The 7500-nt window shown below is 43.9% G+C and overlaps 1 protein-coding gene and 1 long non-coding RNA gene across 4 annotated transcripts in view; one reads left to right on the top strand and one right to left on the bottom strand.

Annotated features, from left to right (window-relative positions):
* LOC116051133 overlaps window positions 1-891 on the top strand; it is a 7936-nt gene extending 7045 nt beyond the window's left edge. The window contains exon 4 of the long non-coding RNA XR_004105279.2: window positions 785-891. This is a non-coding gene — a long non-coding RNA (uncharacterized LOC116051133). The remainder of the gene's footprint in view (window positions 1-784) is intronic.
* raly (RALY heterogeneous nuclear ribonucleoprotein) overlaps window positions 1-7500 on the bottom strand; it is a 218710-nt gene that overhangs the window by 132198 nt on the left and 79012 nt on the right. The window lies entirely within an intron of this gene.

Genomic DNA, 7500 nt, shown 5'->3' on the forward strand with positions numbered 1-7500 from the left:
ACCAAAACATTAGTTCAGAGAAAAAGGAGGAGAAGCTCATCATGGCCGTTGCTGGGTTCCCTATCATTTATGATATTTGCGTATAGGGACCAGTTAACGTTACCTGCCGGTCACATGGTCTCTAAACAGTCCGCTCACGGTGAAGTCCTGCACGGATCAACAGCTGGCGGCTGCTCGCTCTGCCTGCATGCTGCTGCGGTTCAGCGGCCAAAGCCTCAAACAGCTTCCCCGGACTTTCTGACAAGCGTCCTTGACCGGGGCGGCCTGAGCTTCTTTGCAGCTCAAGTCGGCGGCGGTGTGGACGTACAGTTAACGGCGGTGTGGACGTACGGTTAACGGCGGTGTGGACGTACGGTTAACGGCGGTGTGGACGTACAGTTAACGGCGGTGTGGACGTACGGTTAACGGCGGTGTGGACGTACAGTTAGCCCAACCGTGTGTTGATGTGTAGTGTTTCTGATTTTCATCATGTGGCTGTTTGCCAGAAGAAACATTTAGTTTCTAAAGAAGCAAAAAACCACCGCTGGCTAAACTATTTAAAAATGGCGGTTTGTTCAGGACCTCCCCGTCTGTCGCTATAGCAATGATGACGCCGTGATTAGTGACGATTCTCTCCAACCAATCAGGAGTCTGCAGGTTTTCACGTCACCTTTTGGTATCGCCTCAGCTCTCTGGGAACCTCCACGGAGGTGGTACTTAATAAAGTAGCTGTTAGCAGGTACCAGGGACTTTATCAGAACGGGAAACCAAAAAAGGCGAGTAGAGTCGAGCAGGTACCATGCAGTCAACATGGCATCATGACTTTGCGTAAACTTATACGCCACTTTCGTGTAAGCCAAGTGGCGTCTTATCTGTAGGTATTTTGAGCTATCCACGTGTTTGTCTACGCTGTGTACATCGGATGTCAACATGCACGCCACGTGGCGTTGCCAGGTGGCGTGTTACCGCGAAAACAAAAAGGTTGGGTTTAGAGAAAGAACATTGGGAAAGGCTTTAGTAACACTAAAAAACAACAAAAACACGACAGTGACCACCGTCACACGCTTAGGAAACCAATAAACGGTTGGGTTTAGGTAAAGGGGAAGGCTTTATTAAAAATCCCAGCCCTCCTGGGTGAAAGTCCTGTTTTACCCATCCTTCCCCCCAACCAACCTCCATCCTTTTATATTACTCGCTACAGCAGGGGTGTCAAACATACGGCCAGTGGGCCAGAACCGGCCCGCCAAAGGGTCCAATCAGGCCCACTTAATGACTTTGCAAAGTGTGAAATTTGCAGAGAAGTAATTTATTCCAATTCTAAATTTGCCACATTAATCTCAGAGAATATCCAAGTTCTTTTTCTGTAAATTTACTACTTTAATCTTAGAAATTGTTTAAACATAATACGCAAAAATGACATACAAATTGGCGTGTCATACACTTACGCCACTTTGTGAGATCAGTCTGATGTAGTGGAAAAACGGCAATACTGTACTGCAGTTTCATAATGAAATGCTGCATGTACATCTCATTCATACATTCTGGTGGAACATTTGCACCGTGCAAAAGACAACGCAACAATATTACATGAAGTTAACCCTCATACTGTCCTTGGGTCAAATTTGACCCGTTCTCAAAACTTCTATATCAGAAATATGGGTTTCTTTTTAACCAAATTACTCAAAAAATTAAGTACAATTGCAAGTACTCGATTCCTACTTTCATTGAATTGTGGGTTTTCAATTTTATAACATTTGAAAAAACTGAAATGGTTTAAAAAACCTGACTAAACTTTGACATCCACACATCTTGATTGATTGATTCTCCACCAACATACGTTCCTCTAAAATTAGTCAAAATCAGGTATAATCTCCTAGAAATTAGATTTATTGACAATCAATTCCAAAATTAGTAATAAAGTAATAAAGTAATAATAAAATAATAATAAGTTGGTATTAGTGAAAAATAGCATCGAAAACGTGGAAAAGCGTGTTTTTTCCGCTCACAGGGGGAAGCGAGACGACCACCATTCAACCCGAAAAAAGTCATATAACCATTCCAATGTCTCCGAAGCTGTTCAGTTAAGGTACATTAAGCTAAAGAAACTGCATAGTTCCCCTTTAACTACTAATAATTGGTATCGGTATCAGCCTTGAAGAACCAGTCACGGCCCTGAAGAACCAGTATCGGCCTTGAAGAACCAGTATCGGCCTTGAAGAACCAGTATCGGCCTTGAAGAACCAGCATCGGCCTTGAAGAACCAGTATCGGCCCTGAAGAACCAGCATCGGCCTTGAAGAACCAGCATTGGCCCTGAAGAACCAGTATCGGCCCTGAAGAACCAGTATCGGCAATGAATAACCAGCATCGGCCTTGAAGAACCAGCATTGGCCCTGAAGAACCAGTATCGGCCCTGAAGAACCAGTCTCGGCCCTGAAGAACCAGTATCGGCCCTGAAGAACCAGTATCTGCCTTGAAGAACCAATATCGGCCCTGAAGAACCAGCATCAGCCCTGAATAACCAGCATCAGCCTTGAAGAACCAGCATCGGCCTTGAAGAACCAGCATCGGCCCTGAAGAACCAGTATCGGCCCTGAAGAACCAGTATTGGCAATGAAGAACCAGTATCGGCCCTGAAGAACCAGTATCTGCCCTGAAGAACCAGCATCGGCCTTGAAGAACCAGTATCGGCCTTGAAGAACCAGTCTCGGCCCTGAAGAACCAGTCTCGGCCCTGAAGAACCAGTCTCGGCCTTGAAGAACCAGTATCAGCCCTGAAGAACCAGTATCGGCCCTGAAGAACCAGTCTCGGCCCTGAAGAACTAGTCTCGGCCCTGAAGAAACAGTATCAGCCTTGAAGAACCAGTATCGGCTTTGAAGAACCAGCATCTGCCCTGAAGAACCAGTCTCGACCCTGAAGAACCAGTATCAGTCTTGAAGAACCAGTATTAGCCTTGAAGAACCAGTATCAGCCTTGAAGAACCAGTCTCGGCCCTGAAGAACCAGCATCGGCCCTGAAGAACCAGTCTCGGCCCTGAAGAACCAGTCTCGGCCCTGAAGAAACAGTATCTGCCTTGAAGAACCAGTATCGGCCCTGAAGAACCAGTCTCGGCCCTGAAGAACCAGTCTCGGCCCTGAAGAAACAGTATCAGCCTTGAAGAACCAGTATCGGCTTTGAAGAACCAGCATCTGCCCTGAAGAACCAGTCTCGGCCCTGAAGAACCAGTATCAGTCTTGAAGAACCAGTATTAGCCTTGAAGAACCAGTATCGGCCCTGAAGAACCAGTCTCGGCCCTGAAGAACCAGTATCAGTCTTGAAGAACCAGCATCTGCCCTGAAGAACCAGTCTCGGCCCTGAAGAACCAGTATCAGTCTTGAAGAACCAGTATTAGCCTTGAAGAACCAGTATCGGCCCTGAAGAACCAGTCTCGGCCCTGAAGAACCAGTATCAGTCTTGAAGAACCAGTATTAGCCTTGAAGAACCAGTATCAGCCTTGAAGAACCAGTCTCGGCCCTGAAGAACCAGCATCGGCCCTGAAGAACCAGTCTCGGCCCTGAAGAACCAGTATCAGTCTTGAAGAACCAGTATCAGTCTTGAAGAACCAGTATTAGCCTTGAAGAACCAGTATCAGTCTTGAAGAACCAGTATTAGCCTTGAAGAACCAGTATCGGCCCTGAAGAACCAGTCTCGGCCCTGAAGAACCAGTATCGGCCCTGAAGAACCAGTATTAGCCTTGAAGAACCAGTATCAGCCTTGAAGAACCAGTCTCGGCCGATCCCCAGTTGTTAGCTGGTGATGACTGGAGCAGACTGCCTTGCTCCGAGGCACTGGGTAAAGAGCTTTTCTTTCAGTTGGATTACTTGGTGTAAGAATTGCTAAATCAATAATGCACTAACTTCTAAACTAAGTTTATTTAGAAAAATAAAAAGTTATTTCATCATTTATAAAACTATGTAATTTATGAAGCTGCAACATATCCAGTTAAACGTTACTGAGAATGATGTAAGAATGTGAATTAAGACTGATGAAATAATATGTCAGTTATTGAATTATTTCATAACGTATTGCATAAAAATGAAAACAATATTTATTCATGATTTCATTTAACAGCTACACACAGCTGCTCTCCACACACACCGTACAACACAGTCTTGGCAGTTATTATTTGCATATTGCATATACTGCAGCGTCTTTGTCATCAGTCTCCCCACCCCCTCCCTCAGCACCAAACTCAGGCCGGATTTTGTGCTAATTAGACCCAAACAAACAAATAACAACAGACGAACGGAGCTGACGGGGGCTCAGAGCCCGATGACAACTCATTTTTTAAAAGAAATTATTTTTTTAGACTTCTTAGTGTGCGGATGAGTTTTATTCAAACAGTGTCACAGACAAAAGATAAAGGGAACTTCACACAGAATCAAAACACACACACACACAGACATACACACACACACACACACACACACACACACACACAGACATACACACACACACACACACACACACACACACACACACACACACAGACACACACACACACACAGACACACAGACAGACACACACACCTTTTTTAACCTTTATTTAATCAGAGAAAATCTACTTCTATTTTCTATGAACCTCATAATGGATACAGAGAACTACTTTAGCTTCTTGGTTAAAGTGCTCATTATTATTATTATGCTCTTTTTGGCTTTTTCCCTTTTCTTTATCGTGTTATATATATTTGTTGTGCATGTTATAGGTTTACAAAGTGAAAAAGCCCAAAGTCCACCCCAAAGGGACTTACCATCTCCAACAGAAAACTCTGTTCACAAACTGCTCCAAACAGTACAGCACGCCCTCATACTCTGCTTCTGACTGGCTAGTAGTCCTTACCTAGGTTCTGTCAGGACACGCCCTCATACTCTGCTTCTGACTGGTTAGTAGTCCTTACCTAGGTACTGTCAGGGCACGCCCTCATACTCTGCTTCTGACTGGCTAGTAGTCCTTACCTAGGTACTGTCAGGGCCCTCATACTCTGCTTCTGACTGGCTAGTAGTCCTTACCTAGCTACTGAACATGTGCGACTCCCAACAAAGATGTTACAAAAATAAACCATGTAAACCTATTCTGATATAACCTTTAAATACAATTATCAACCTGAAAATTAGCATAATATGAGCACTTTAATTTAGAGCCATAACAAGCAAACGCAAACCAACGCAATGTAAGCTACAATCACTCATGTATGTACAGTAACTGTTGGATCATCTTTGTAATGGTGGGACTGCTTTGGTCCAGGGATGTACGTTTGTGGTCAGGGAAGACTGTTTTCCACAGGTTGTATTACTCTGAATGTGAAAGAGTTGCAAAGTTATTGCGAAGTGATTCCCCACTGTACTTTCCCATTATAACGTTGCCGTCAAAATAACATTTTGTTGAATTTAATATCCTTGAGCTCAAACCAATTTCCTTCCTCACAAAACATTTGCAAAGCCAGTTTTTGTTAACGGTCAGAGATCTGCATAGCTTACACAGCTTGCTGTCTCCTGACTGACTGACTGACTGACTGACTGACTGACTGACTGACTGACTGACTGACTGTCTGACTGACTGACTGACTGACTGACTGACTGACTGACTGACTGACTGACTGTCTGACTGATTGACTGATTGACTGACTGACTGACTGACTGACTGACTGTCTGACTGTCTGACTGACTGACTGACTGTCTGACTGTCTGACTGACTGACTGACTGACTGACTGACTGCTGCGTTTCCTGGCATGTTACCACCACGTGTAGATCAGCCAAACAGTGTGCAAACCGTTTGCAGGAATGTGAATAATAGACCAAATAGTGGTCAAAAACACACGGTACCTTTAACTTTGAAGCTTTACAGAAACACCTCTCGACTGCGCATGAACTAGATTATTTTAATGATGCATAGGCCTGCACGATATGAGGAAACTATCTAATTGTGATTATTTTGACTGATCTTGCGATTGCAATATAATTTACGATATTGCAGGAAATTATAATTTTTCTAATATTATTCTCATTTTCATTGAAAAATAATAAAATTAAAAAATAAAAATTAAATGATTATAGTGTGATTTTTGCAAGAAACTGTACAAAACCAAGATTTTTATATATTTTTTCTGTAGTCTACAGGATACAATTTGTAGGCCAGGACGTCTCTGCAGCACCACAATTCATTCAGAATGTCAGTTGGTAATAGTCTCATATATGTATATACATGGTGTGACACATATTTTGCCTTTAACAAATATTGCGCCCGCCCTGCAATTTGGATATTACACTTCGATAAAATTGCAATTAATTGTGCAGCCCTAATGATGCATTTGGGAAATGGTTCCCAAAGCAAATGGTCTACTCTCCTGTTATCTAACAGGTCAGTAAACCCACCCAACAAAACAACCACTCTCCGATTACTTCTAGTCATATACATCAACACGTTCTCACTCCCATCTCGCAAAATATGGACGCTTGGTCAGGTGTCTTTGTCATTCTTATTGACGCTAAAAGTCTCCTTTAGCGCTATAAGTAAACGTGCTTGGTCGGGACTATTGACGTCCCTTTAGCGCTATAAGTAAACGGTCTTGGTCGGGACTATTGCCGTCCCTTTTGACGCAGTTATATTTAGGAAAAGGTCGTGGGTGGGCGTACGGTTCTGTGACACGCGGGAGGAAAGTAAAAAGCGACTATAGCGAGCGTGACCAGCGGGACGTGAACCCCGCTCTCCTGGTGAAAGTCCTGTGTTTGACCCATCCACCCCCCCAACCAACCTCCTTACATACTACTCTCTAAATCCTCTCTAACTGCTGCTCTCCCCGGTGCGTTACACAAACACGCTGAAAGACGCCTTTTTCATCGCATCAGACGCTGACAGCCACTGTCCAAACGTCCTTATTTTATGAGTTCGGAATGAGAACGGGTGCAATCCAGTTTAATCTCCACCACTGACTTATTTGCCTCTACCCCAATATAATTGAGGTGAAGGCAATTTTGGTTGTAATGCATATCATTTAAAGAACAAACAGCAATGTTTCTTTCTAGAAACCGTGTCCCATTTACTTTTTCTTAAGATTATTAACCAACCGGACCATCAATCCACTGAGAACTTGTACTGTGCGTCTTCAACAGTCTGTCTGTGTGTCTGTCACCTTATGGGCTACCTGGTTCTGCCTCTGTCCTTTCTCTTTATCTCTCCCTCTCCACCTTTCTGATAGTCTGCGTGTTTCTCTCCGTCTTCTCTCCCTGGAGGAAAACACTACGATAGTGGGATGTAACAGTTCAGGCTCCTGCCAGCGGCAGCAGACTGGCATTTCAGCTGATTGGCACTGCAGGCAGTAAACAGGGTGTAAATGGGAACCACAGCCCAGGGATACACTCACATACTGGACTCTGTGTGTGTGTGTGTGTGTGTGTGTGTGTGTGTGTGTGTGTGTGTGTGTGTGTGTGTGTAATTCGTGGCAACTTTTTCACATTTGAGTGCAAGACTTTCATTTTCCATGC

Source organism: Sander lucioperca, chromosome 6, assembly GCF_008315115.2.
Source record: "Sander lucioperca isolate FBNREF2018 chromosome 6, SLUC_FBN_1.2, whole genome shotgun sequence".
NCBI classification, from domain to species: domain Eukaryota; kingdom Metazoa; phylum Chordata; class Actinopteri; order Perciformes; family Percidae; genus Sander; species Sander lucioperca.